The sequence below is a fragment of the Eutrema salsugineum genome, unplaced genomic scaffold, assembly GCF_000478725.1.
Source record: "Eutrema salsugineum unplaced genomic scaffold, Eutsalg1_0 scaffold_24, whole genome shotgun sequence".
NCBI lineage: Eukaryota > Viridiplantae > Streptophyta > Magnoliopsida > Brassicales > Brassicaceae > Eutrema > Eutrema salsugineum.
Window position 1 is genome coordinate 182,771 of NW_006256797.1, and position 12,869 is coordinate 195,639.

The 12,869-nt window shown below is 38.1% G+C and overlaps 1 non-coding gene across 1 annotated transcript; it reads left to right on the top strand.

The window, feature by feature from the left end:
• The first annotated feature begins 1,632 nt into the window (after window positions 1-1,632).
• Window positions 1,633-1,737, top strand: LOC112086079. The gene has a single exon (XR_002899303.1). It is a non-coding gene; the product is annotated as a small nucleolar RNA R71 (small nucleolar RNA).
• Window positions 1,738-12,869: the final 11,132 nt, after the last annotated feature.

Sequence of the window (12,869 nt, forward strand, 5' to 3'; positions counted from 1 at the left end):
AGTTTTGTAAGGGTTTTTGTGGTGTGTTTAAAATGTAAAAACGCATTTTAAAGAGAAACTACTGGAATTAAAATGACCTAATAACTAAACTTAACGAAAAAGGGTAAAAACTAGAAAAACGGCTAGACCTAATTGCTAAGTGAAAATCGATTGAACGAGTAAAGAAACTAGATTAAAGCTTGAATGAAAATCGGTGTAAATCTATAAGAAAAGAGGCGCTGGGGTTCAGGGAAGTTTTCTCAGGGGTACGAACGATTTGAAAACATTGCTAAAGAGTAAATTTGATAAGATCTTAGCTTAACCTTTTCGAACTGGAGTCACGGACGTATGAATACGCCACTGTCGTGATCATAGACAACTATCTCTCTCAACCCTGACCAAAAGGTTTCCACTCTGGCCCTGGAAAAGAAGAGGTTCATTATGTTTAAGACTCGTCACCATTGACAAATCGCCCATAGGTAGGTTTCCACTCCTATGTTTTTTTTGCTCTCCCAAACTAGATCTGACACCGGACAAACACTTTCGTGTCACCAAGCATCTAGATCAGATTGTAGTTCATGACGTTACTCTCATGCAGTAAAAACGAATTCAGAAGAAAAAGTTCTAAGATTCGGCTCAATAGCCAATGGAATCCTCACCGAACATATATATCCCCATCGAAAATCCCTTCATCCCAACAATAAAACTACTCAGACATGATGAACGAAATCAAAAACATAGTATTAAAAAGTAGAATAGAAACCGAAATCGAAAAAGAAAGAACAAGGGTTCAAGAGACAAATCTCTCTCTCCCTAAAACCTAAAACTTAAAAAGTATTCTAAAACAATAAGAACATATGAGGTGATTCGAATTAGGGTTCCTAAAACATGTATTTATAGTGCTCAAGACATCTCTAGGGTCTAGGGTTCCGGAATCAAGGCTGGGAAAATGATATGGGCTTCAGAAATGGGCCTTCGGAGTCGGAGTTAGCTGGCCGCGGTCGGGATTGTTGTGACTGCGGGGAGTGGGTGGTTGGCCGCGGTCACGGTGGTTGTGACCGCGGGGAATGGCCTGTTGGCCGCGGGTGGAAACGCTTGTCGGCTGGTTTACGGGACATCTTGCTCTTCGCGTATCTTTTGATTGAACCGTTGGATTGCCAAGCTGTAAAATGTGCTGGAAAGCTGGTACTTCCATCTTTAAGATCTTCAAATTTGAGCTGGATCAGACGATGAGAAGGCCTTCAATCGGGGGTGAACTTCTGACGGTTTGACTCTGAGCTGAAGTCTGGTATTCTATCCATTTTTGTTAAGCTTTTCTCTAAGTTACCTGAAAAGAGTCTTGGAACTAAAAATACTAGAAAAACGTAATGAAAGTACTTAAAAGCAATTAAAAACATAGAAAAAGTATTTCAAAACGATCTATAAAAGTGGTCAAAATACGGTGTTATCAGATCCCTACTTGAACTCTCACTCCTATTGGCTCTATCAAAGTCTTCGCCATATGTATCATTGCTCATTGCTAAGTTCTCAACCAGCTCTAAAGCAGCATGAATCTCCTTTCCCAGAAAGTTTCTATTGGAGACAGTATCCAGCTGATTCCTAATCTTGGGAAGAGCCCCTCTATAAAGTGTGTTGAGAAGGGAAGCCTCACTAAACCCATGGTGTGGGCACTGGTTGGTGTAGCTACTGAATCTCTCATATGCTTCACCAAAACTCTCATTGCTATGTTGAGTGAAGCTAAAGATTTGGTTTCTCATTAGCTGTTCTGGAGTTTGAGAAGAACTTAGACAGAAATGCATGTTTGCATTGCTCCAAGGCCTGAATGGAGCCTCTAGGGAGGTTCTTTTCCATTGGTGAGCTTTGTCACCAAGACTGAAGGTGAATAATCTGGGCTTGAAGCTATCCTCAGATACTCCATTTATCTTTGTCAAGTCACAAACCTTATCAAATTGATCCAAGTGTTCCAAGGGATCTTCCATTGCCAATCCATGGAACTTTGAGTTTTGGACCATATTCAGTAAGGATGCCTTCACTTCAAAATTGTTGTTTTGCACAGGTGGTGCTTGAATTCCAGCTCCATACTGATGAGCATTGGCCCTGTCATTCTCTCCAACATAGACCTGTGGCTGCTCATATCTCCTTTGTTGGTTTCGAAAGGGCTGTTGGTGGTGCACCTGTTGTCTTTGCTGTACATTGGCCTGATGCCTCTGCTGATGAGCTAGAGCTTGTCCCTGGTGGACATAAGCTTGCTGTTGATGCTCATGTTCCTACTGAACATTACCCTGATGTAACCTTTGACCAGCTCCATTACCCTGCTGCACCTGAGCCGGTTGCTCCTGAGCCGGTTGCTCAATGTCAACCACATGCTCTCTTTGATCTTCCATGTCAGCCTGATCAGTCTGTCTTCCACGCCTATCCCTTCTCCTCCTTGGGACCAAAAAGATTAATGTTGTCGTTTAAGGGGAAAAGTGGACCACAGCTTATTGATCTGGACCTAGTGTTCATGCACCTGAAACTCACAACCAGAACTTGAAAGAAATTAGAAAACACAAAAGAAAATGTTTGATCTCAAGAAGTGACACAATCTTAATGCTATCACACTTTGGCAACGGCGCCAATTGATAACTTAGAGTTTTCAAGGCTCTAAATGAGGGGTTATCAATCCCTTTTGTCACTTTGTAGTACAAAGGGTATCAATCCATCATGTGTAGACACTAAGATGCAGGATCAGTTCTTAATTCAAGCCAAATGAGTGAGGTTTTGATGTTACTTTCACTAAACAAGCTTAGAACAAGAATTAAGGCTAATGATCAACTTAAACAAGCAAGTAAATAAGCTAAATGAGATGAGAATGTATGTATGATGATGAGAAAGGTCTTAGACATGATAGTGGATTAGGGTGCCTTTGGTACTAAACTAATGAGCTAATGAATCATGTGATCAAGCAAACCATTCAACTTAAACATTATTAACTAAGCTAATCCTCTCATGAAGGCATTAACTTCTATGCTAAAACAGTTTTTAACCTAATCATCATTAGTGAAACATGAGTCAACAAGCATTAAGAACCAGTTTAATCTGTCATTTAAGCATATAAACAATCATTCCCATGATGAACTATACTTAAACCTCTAACAACTTTGGTTCTGGCATTTCATCAAATACTTTTGGTGCATGAAATGCCCAGAATCTAGACCACATATGATGTGTATGGATCTAGCATAGAGAACAGGTTATAGAGAATGGAATATGAATGATCTAACCCCTAAGCTCACTAATCTAGCACCTAAGCACCCTAATCTACATATCTAAGACCTTAATATGGGGATTACTCACTAATCATGATCAACACACTAGATTCTTTGCAAGATGTGTTGTTAATCATGATTAGAAGTGTGTAAATGAAGATGGAGATGACAGATTAAGAAGAAGACAACCTTAAACACTCAAGAATCTCTGAATCTCTTGATTCAAACGCCTAATATCAGATATTTTTCTTCAAAAGGAGTTTTCTTACACAAAAGAGGCAAAGAAAATGAGGAATAAAGCTTAAAAAACTATATATAGGTCATAAAATGAACCGGGTCAGCCCGGAACAAACCGGGTCTTGACCCGGCTTTGATGGGTAAAATGTCGAGTGTGCGAGTTGGTCAGGAGCTTCCCAAGTCGCATGCCCAAGTCGCACAGCCAAAGAAGCAGTCTTGTGAGCCTTAAGTCCTTTAGTTTCAGCCGCATGCCCATCTAGGTGTGTTCTGCGAGTCTTTGTGTGATTCAGTCTTCCTCCTCTTCAACTCGCATGACCAAGATGAAATTCGAGGAGAATATGCGTGCGACTTTGTCCTCCTTTAGTCCCAAGTCGCATGTCCAACTGGCATGATCCTAGAAAGCAGCTTCAGCGAGATAGAATCTATGTAAGCCTAGCCGCATTACTCTCTCGGTGTAAAACGCGAATCTTCATGCGGCTCAGTTCCCTTTGCTCCTTAACTTGCACGACCATGTAGCAGGGGCCTTGATAAATATGTGCGGGATGGTCTTCATCACTCCCAAGTCGCATGCTCAAGTCAGTGTAAATTGCGAGTCTTCATGCGGCTCAGATCCAAGCTTGGCCAACTCGCATGCTCAAGTCGCACGTTTGTGGACTTAGTATTTTTTCTTGCTCGGGAACCTTTGACCTCACCCAGTGTTACCTTACTCGCACATCTCAACATACAGCTCAATCCCCAGACATTAATCTCCAGGCATTACGAGTTAACCAAGTCGCAAGACTATCTCGCAGTTTTCAGGTCTCTTCGGACCACTTCACATTCGGGGGAGAGTAACTCTCAGAATATAGATCCGAACGGCTTGATTCCAGCTTCAGTAGAAAGGGCACTCAAACATATCAAACTTTGGTGAAGGAACCTTCGGCGCTTGGGAAGTGTAAGGTTCCCTGTAGGGCTCACCTTCACAGTGCATTGACACGGTCAGAAAGAGGCATCTTGACATGCGTCCATTCCAGAAACGTTATCTTCTTGTCCATACCCCCAAATTGAATGATCTCAAATGTTCTGGAAGGAGGACTCAAATATCTTAAATCTTTATGAAGACCCTGTACACTGAATCGGTCTGGAAGTGCATCGTCCTTCGTATTCTTCGGAGCTCATCGGGTCGGTTCAAAACAGTAGCGAGACAGGCATGTCTTCCGACGAGCGTAACTCTCTGCTCACGCCTCCAAATCTTATTATTCCACCTGGAACCATGATCCAATCTTCTCCAACTTTGATGAATCAGCCGACAACTGAATCGACAGGCAAGATTTTCAGGTAACGCGATTACTGAGATGTGTCTGTACCCGAAAATTTTGGCCGAGAAACCTTAGCAGCGGTACGTGTTTTGGCTGAGAACCTCACTCGCGGTACATGAAAAACGCCAAGAAAGGTTGCCTGCAGTACGTGAAAATCACCGAGAACCTCCAAAGACCCATTTTCACCATCTTTTAAGCTCTGATCGCCGTTTCTCTTCCTGGTTTCTCTTCCTGGTTTCACCTTTTCAACTCCAAATAGCTCCAAATACACCTGATAAACACTCCAAACATGCAAAGACTCATTGGGACCTAATGCAACTCCTAAGTCCTAAAACAACACCCAAGGACCTAATATGCATGAGAAATAACATGATTTGGAATAAAATATATAACCTAAATGATGCAAATTATGAACATATCAATCACCGAGATGAACACCTGATCTAGCTACACTACCAATCACTAACCACACATCAGGGTGAACAATCAAATATGCTGGCTCTTCCTCTAATGAGATCCTGATTTAATTCATTAGACTCACACATGGATCTAGCTAGATGCCCAAGGAAACATCCTAGGCTCATCAGATCTAGACTCCACACACCAGAAGAAGACAAAAGAATAAGAAGAAGACCTAGATCTAATCCTCACCTTGGCCTAAAAGCAGATCTGACTTAAGGAGAACTGGTGGCAAAGGAATCAAGGAGTTTCTGCGAAGGAGGAGGCTGACGACCACTCCTTCTCCTCTCAGACGGCGGCGGCGGCAAGCTCATGCGGCGGCGGCGGCTTCCCTTTTCTTCCTCGGCGGCGGCAAGCTGCTCTTCCTCTCTCTCTTTCTTTTTGCTTTGGTGGCTAGGGTTATTAGAATGAAAATGAGGCTCCTTCTCATTTAATTCTTCACTTAAATATGGGGGCAAATTAAGGTTGCTGGAACGGGCCTGGTCTTGATGGGCTTTTCCCAATTGGGCCGGAATCGGGATGTTACACCCTCACTGTAGAGTGTAGGCCGTCAAACAATTTATTGATCTCTACAACTTCACAAATCTTAGTTTTTCGTTTTAGGCCGTCAAACAATATTGTAACAAAATAAATACTATTTCAATTAACGACTCAATAAATTACAATCCTATTATTATATTCCAGTATATCTCATTATTAATTATCATCAATAACCAATCAAAAACAAATATCAATCACCATTATCAAATACCAATCATTATTCATGTTTAATACCTACACTAAGCATACACTTTACTAAATTAACTAATATATCTTAGAAATCTACAAACTTGTCCTCACCTTTGCCACTTGATGATGAATAGCGGATCCCGTTCGCCTTTGGACATATTTGATACTAGACAAGAAAACGATCATAACTTCCTTGTCACAGATCGGAATGGATATCGGAAGATTGATCTAGAAAGCTAGATCAAAGATCTTCACGCTGGTATATAGATCGTCTTCTGAAGCTTCCTAGATCGCCGGAATAATGCTTCACTAGTCAGCTGCTTGCGGATCGGACCTTTGTAAATATGGCTCGGGAAAACACACGTAACGTTTAGAATACATCTCCAAATAATGATCAGCTTGCGGCTATAGCTAGATATGAGGGTCAAGAATCACCTTACCAAGTTTCATGCCGATATGATCTGATTTGACCAACCAATTATCTCTCATGCCAAAACATGTCGGTTTAGCCTTCTAGATTTTTTGTAGTGGCTTCTCCTTCGAGCTGCTTTGATGGTGGCTGATCAAAAATGATTTTGACAGGGCTTCGCTGCAGAAAATCTCTCTCTTATCATCTGTCACGAGCTCACACTTTTTATAGAGCAAGTGATGAGGTTTACAGAGTTTAGGGTTTATCCCAAAAATATCTTTTTTGCCCTTAATGATCATTTTGGGTTCCTCTCATTGGGTTCTTCTTCTCCTTTTTAATGGGCCACGAAAATTGAGTCTTAAATCTCCAAGATCCATTTTAGAATTAGCCTCAATAATTTCTCCCCTTATGGTTTTTACTTCTTCGGTAAGTTAGGATTAGAGTTTCTTCGGCGACAAGTTTTAATGTTAACACTTTAGGTTTTGATAAAAAAAATAAGCCCTAAACCTACTTCTTGGGATGTCACAAACTCCCCCATTTTAAATGAATTCGTCCTCAAATTTCCGGTTTGCTTCTCCCCCACTTGATTATCGACTATACCTTGGAGTGTCTTTCAGATCACTTTTATCGTGACATCCGAACGCTTTCGCTGCGTGACTCTGATAATTTGACTTTTCATGATTTCCCTTCTCGTTGCACTAGGATCTTGACGTCTTGGAGGAATATTCGGATCTGATCTTGAACCTAGAAAAAAAAAAGAAGACTGATTCGATCAAGATCGTTGTTCCCCCACTCTCTAACCCCCATAAGAATTTTTTTTTCTGAAATACAAAAATTTTAAACCCTTTTTTTTTTGAAATCCGAAATTTAGATCTTTTTTTTAAATTAAAAAATTTTGAAATCAGAAAACTAATCTTTTTATATTAAAAAAAGATTAAGTATTCTAACAAGTCCTAAAACATCTCTCGGGTCAGAATCGGTTTGGCTAACCTTATGCTCTTATACCAAATTGAGATACCCTAATCTTGCAAATTGAACCTAACTTGATTTACACTCATTTAACATTTTTAAAAAGAATAAAAGATTTATTAAATATTCATTTAGTGTCTAAAATCCTTTATTTAAAATAAATAAATCATAAATTCAAAAAGTCTTAACAATAAACTGAATATTAAATATTTGAAAAAAAAACTAAAGAAATATAATTAAAATTCTTATTAAAAACAATTACAGAAATGCGCCCATGAGTCTCGGAAATAACACCACAACGATCGCCACAAGTACTACTCTTTGGTCTCACCTGAAATAAAAAAAAAGAATGGTGAGTATTCGGAAAAAAATACTCAGTATAAATATGCTCTTGGAACGCACAAGATTCTGACATATTATTTAAAATAGCAATAATGTATATACATAATATAGGCATCAAACACAAGCAACAACCAACCTAGAATAACTAATATTATTATAATATATATGATCCTAATATTTCTAAATAAATACAGTCATTCAATCATTCAAAAAATTCAACCTAGAGATTCTGTAACACATTCTCAAAGAACTTTTGTCAATGGTACTCATTCTTTGCTACCACCCATCCTGGACTTGACAAGTTACCGGTGCCACTCTTAACAGGGCTTGACTATGGCTCGTCAGCCCTTTCTCGATCACTACAGCTTCACTATATTCAGTCCCTCATTGAAGGCCGTCAAACAATTTATCGATCAGTACAACTTCACAAATCTCAGTTTTTTGTTGTAGGTCGTCAAACAATATTGTAACAAAATAAATACTATTTCAACTAACGACTAAATAACTTGCAATCCTATTATTATATTATAGTATTTCTCATTATTAATTATCATCAATAACCAATCAACAACCAATATCAATCCCCATTATCAAATACCAATCATCAATCATGTTTAATACCTACACTAAGCATACACACATTACTAAATCAACTAATATATCTTAGAAATTTACAAATGTTTCCTCACCTTTGCCACTTGATAATGAATAGCGAATCCAGTTTGCCTTTGGACAGGTTTGATACTCGACAGGAAAACGAACATAAATTCCTGTTCACAGCTCGGAATGGATATCGGAAGATTGATCTGGAAAGCTGGATCAAAGATCTTCACGCTGGTATGTAGATCGCCTTCTGAAGCTTCCTAGATCGCCAGAATAACGCTTCACAAGTCGGCTGCTCGCGGATCGGACCTTTGTAAATATGGCTCGGGAAAACACTCATAACTGTTAAATAACATCTCCAAATAATGATCCGCTTGCGGCTATAGCTAGATATGAGGGTCAAGAATCATCTTACCAAGTTTCATGCCGATATGATCTGATTTGACCAACCAATTATCTCTCATGCCAAAACATGTTGGATTAGCCTTCTAGATTGCTGTTGTGGCTTCTCCTTCGAGCTGCTTTGATGGTGGCTGATCAAAAATGATTTTGACAGGGCTTCGCTGCAGAAACTCTCTCTCTCTTATCCTCTGTCACGAGCTCACACTTTTTATAGAGCAAGTGATGAGGTTTACAGAGTTTAGGGTTTATCCAAAAAATGTCTCTTTTGCCTTTAATGATAATTTTTGGCTCCTCTCATTGGGTTCTTCTTCTCCTGGCCACGAAAATTGAGTCTTAAATCTCCAAGATCCATTTTATAATGAGCCTCAATAATTTCTCCTCATATGGTTTTTACTTCTTCGGTAAGTTAGGATTAGGGTTTCTTCGGCCACAAGTTTTATGGTTAACACTTTAGGGTTTTGATCGAAAAAAATAGGCCCTAAACCTAATTCTTGAGACACAATTATATACTAGTCATTTGTCTCACACCTTGCGCATACAGAAAGGGTTAATTAAATAACTAATAGATTATTAAATTTATTTATAATATTATTTGTAAAGTAAAAAAGCTTATGTGTTGTTATTCTATGTGTGTTTTTGTGCTATCATGTCATGTGTTTACTTTTTGTCTTATGTGATATTTTTTTATTAATTTTAATTGGTCGCTCATTAATCGTGTATGTGTACTTTAAAGTGATATGGTAAATTTTGTTATAATTAGGTCATTAAAGGTCGTTTTATTCTTAAGTCTATCGGTCCATTTCATTGTAATGCCGGCAGGTTTTTTTTATTGGTTTAGTCGTCTTTCCGTGAGAAGAGAGTTCGGGTTACGGAGAACGAAGATAAACTCATCCATAAAAATAATAGATAAACTTAATTTAGAGATAAAGCTTAACATGGTATCGTTCTCCATAAATTTATTTTTATAGACAGTTTAGTTTTGTTCTTCGTAACCCAAACTTTATTCTAATGGATAGACGAATAACCCAATAATAAGAAAATCGTAGGCTTTACAATAAAACGGGCTGATAGAAATTAGAATAAAATGGACTTTAATGAACCTAAATACAACAAAATTTGCCACATAACTTTAAAGTACACGTAGGATTAATGAATGACCAATTAAAATCGACAAAAATGCCACATAGAACAAGAAATAAACACACGATATGTCAGGATAAAAATACACAGGAATCGCTCTGAAAACGAGACATAAACTTATTTCAACCTATAAACTTATTCGCTATTCATTATTACAAAGAATCATCTTACCAAGGTTCCTTTTTAGGGTTCCATAGTTTTAAATCCCATTTTGATTATTTATATAACATTCCACCAGCAACCATCAATCATCAACAAGTCAACAACATAGATCCAGGTCCTAACATTAATCAGTCACATCCTAGCAATCAGATTTAAGCTTTGGTTTAAGATAAGACTAACTATAAATAAACATTCATATGAAAAGGAGGATGAATCAGCTCCTCACAGATTCCTTTTTGGAAGAAGATACACTTTTTCTCCTCTTTGGACAGATCTGGACACCCGAGACAAAAACAGTGATAACCCCTGGCACAGATCTCTGATCCGGATGAACTTGGTTTTCTTAGAAAGCTGACACTCGGGGATTCAATTTGATATTTCGATCATCGCGTAGCTCCTCACGGTTCGCCGGGAAAACGTCATGGACTCGGCGGCAGATAGAAAGAAGAAAGTTACGAGCGAGAGAGAGGCTAGAGTTTTGTTATTGCTAAAAAGATTAGCAAGAGATTAGGAAATGTCTTTATAGCTTGGATTTTAATTATTTAACTTGGATAATGGAATTTTGAAATGAAAACAAATATTGAAGCCTAATAAGAAATAACAATAAATTACAATAGATTGGGATTAAGAATCAGAAACAAACTGATATTTGGAGAACCGAAGGTCGGGTTATTACACGTTATATGTAAACATTCGTTAGACAAGACAAAGCCCTCTATATAGACATAACTAAACACCGCCATGCAAAAAATTATCTGCTAAGATCAAGATAAATTATTTAACCGATAAAAATATAGAAATTAAGGTTAAAAGACATCAAGGAAGAAACAACAAAAACTATTTTAACTAGCAAAGAGATGATAATTTGGAATGCCGGAATTATCGGTTTTGATGCTGAAAAAATATTAAATTAAATTTTTAAACAATAATCTAAAATCCTCAAAACTATTCTAATTTCTCAAAAAGTTATCCACAGTTTTTAATAATATTTAATATTATTGATAACATAGTTTTCTGATTTACATATTTTTACACTTTATAGTAAGATAAACTAGTTTATATTTTGCAAAAAACTACCCAAAATATATGAATCTAATCTTAATGTAATTGGAAAATAAATTTTAACAACCTGTACTGAATCCACTACATTCATTATCCAGTCCATATTTTTTAGGAGTAATGTGTGTAGCAGGAAGCAAAACAGCCTGTAAACTATAAGATGACAGTTTTGACACCAAATTAATGTGTGTTGTAGGTTGTCTACTCCTAATAAAAATCTGAATGTTACTAAACGGATCGATAAAAACATTTAGGATCATAAAGATTAGTAAAATCTAAGAGCCAGAACCAAGAAAGAAACTGAACACCACTACTGAAAAAAGTTGCAACCACTCGAAGATAATAATGGTAGAATCTATCACCAATGGCATTTCTAAAACCAGAAGATAAAAGAAAAAGATAAATCAAATTCTTTGATAAAAGTAAAAGACTTAAAAAAAGAGAAATTCTACCCTAATTTACATTAAAAAAAAAATATAGAAAAGAAGATTGAACATCAATGCAATTTTGACCATGAACAAAATTAACTCTTAAGTCATTGTTTGAGTTAAAATATTCTGTTAAAGATAAATTTGATCTTTCTTATGTAGAAGAATCATATGTTTGCACGTGGCATCTATGACCTTTTTGTAGGTATGCCCTCCCCCCCTTCCGGCCAAATTAGGTTCTGTATTGAGCTTACGCTCTGATACGACCTAAGCACATAGCCCGGACCTCAAATCCGTCAGATTTGGGAGACCAGACATGAGGACCACTTATTTCCGGGTTTCTCTTACCTGATATCGAAGGCCACGCTGTCAGAAACAAGGAGGTTAAGAACTAAATGGTCAAGAGAAAAAAAGGTTGCCTTCCTTCTGTCCTAGACTTAAGCTCAGTGATCCGAGAGGATCTGGATTTAAGGAAATGTAACTCACACAAGTACTGAAATAAAGGCGACAACCAGTGAGACGACCTCGACAGCCCTGTCCTAGTATCAAAGTATCTGGGTGATGTATGAATATCTTCTTAAGCGGAAAACTCTATTGAACAAATTTCCTTCCACTCAACAATTGGAATATGCGCTTGACTAAATACCTTTATAAGCCCACAAGATCAGCATTTAATGCTCAATGCTTATACGTGTCAAGTGATAGTGACCACACGCAGAATAGAAAAGAAGACAGAGGCTTTGCAAAGGCCATATCACGTCTGAACCGCCGAACTTAGAACGTACACTAGGAATTAAAGGGACACACCAAGAACTGGTCTCGCAGCTGGCGGAAGGCGCCCAGGAAAGTTTGTGAGACTATCAGAAGCATGAGGGAAGCAACAAGATTTGGATCCAACCACGCTGGATCTCATACCAACCCGTCAACTTGACAATCTGAGGTCCAATCCGATATACTAATCTGGGTTAGGTAAAAATTTGAAATATTTAACCCTTTTCAATGAGAAAGTGGATCAATATTTTCGCTACCTTTGAGCTTATGCTATCTTTCTAGATACTCGCAACTCAAAGGTGTACCACTCTAATTTTCCTGTAATCACTCTGACCAATTTTTCACTTCCACTCCACTCCACAGCGGTTCCTAAACAGTGGAGCAATTTCTCTCCTAAACTCTTACACTTCTTATCTTTTCCACCTAAAAAAGTCCACTAAACTTAGGCCTGAGTAGAGTCATCCCTTCTTAAGAGTTCTCGGTCCCTTTCAGTGGAGATGTTCTGATTCCACTTCTGCATTCAATCACCCGTAGTTACTCTGTTTTTCACCACTAACCAGGCCACAAAGGAAAATTTTGGCCTGGCTGACGGAAACCAAACGCCTTTACAGGACTCCCATATAGCATTTCGGCT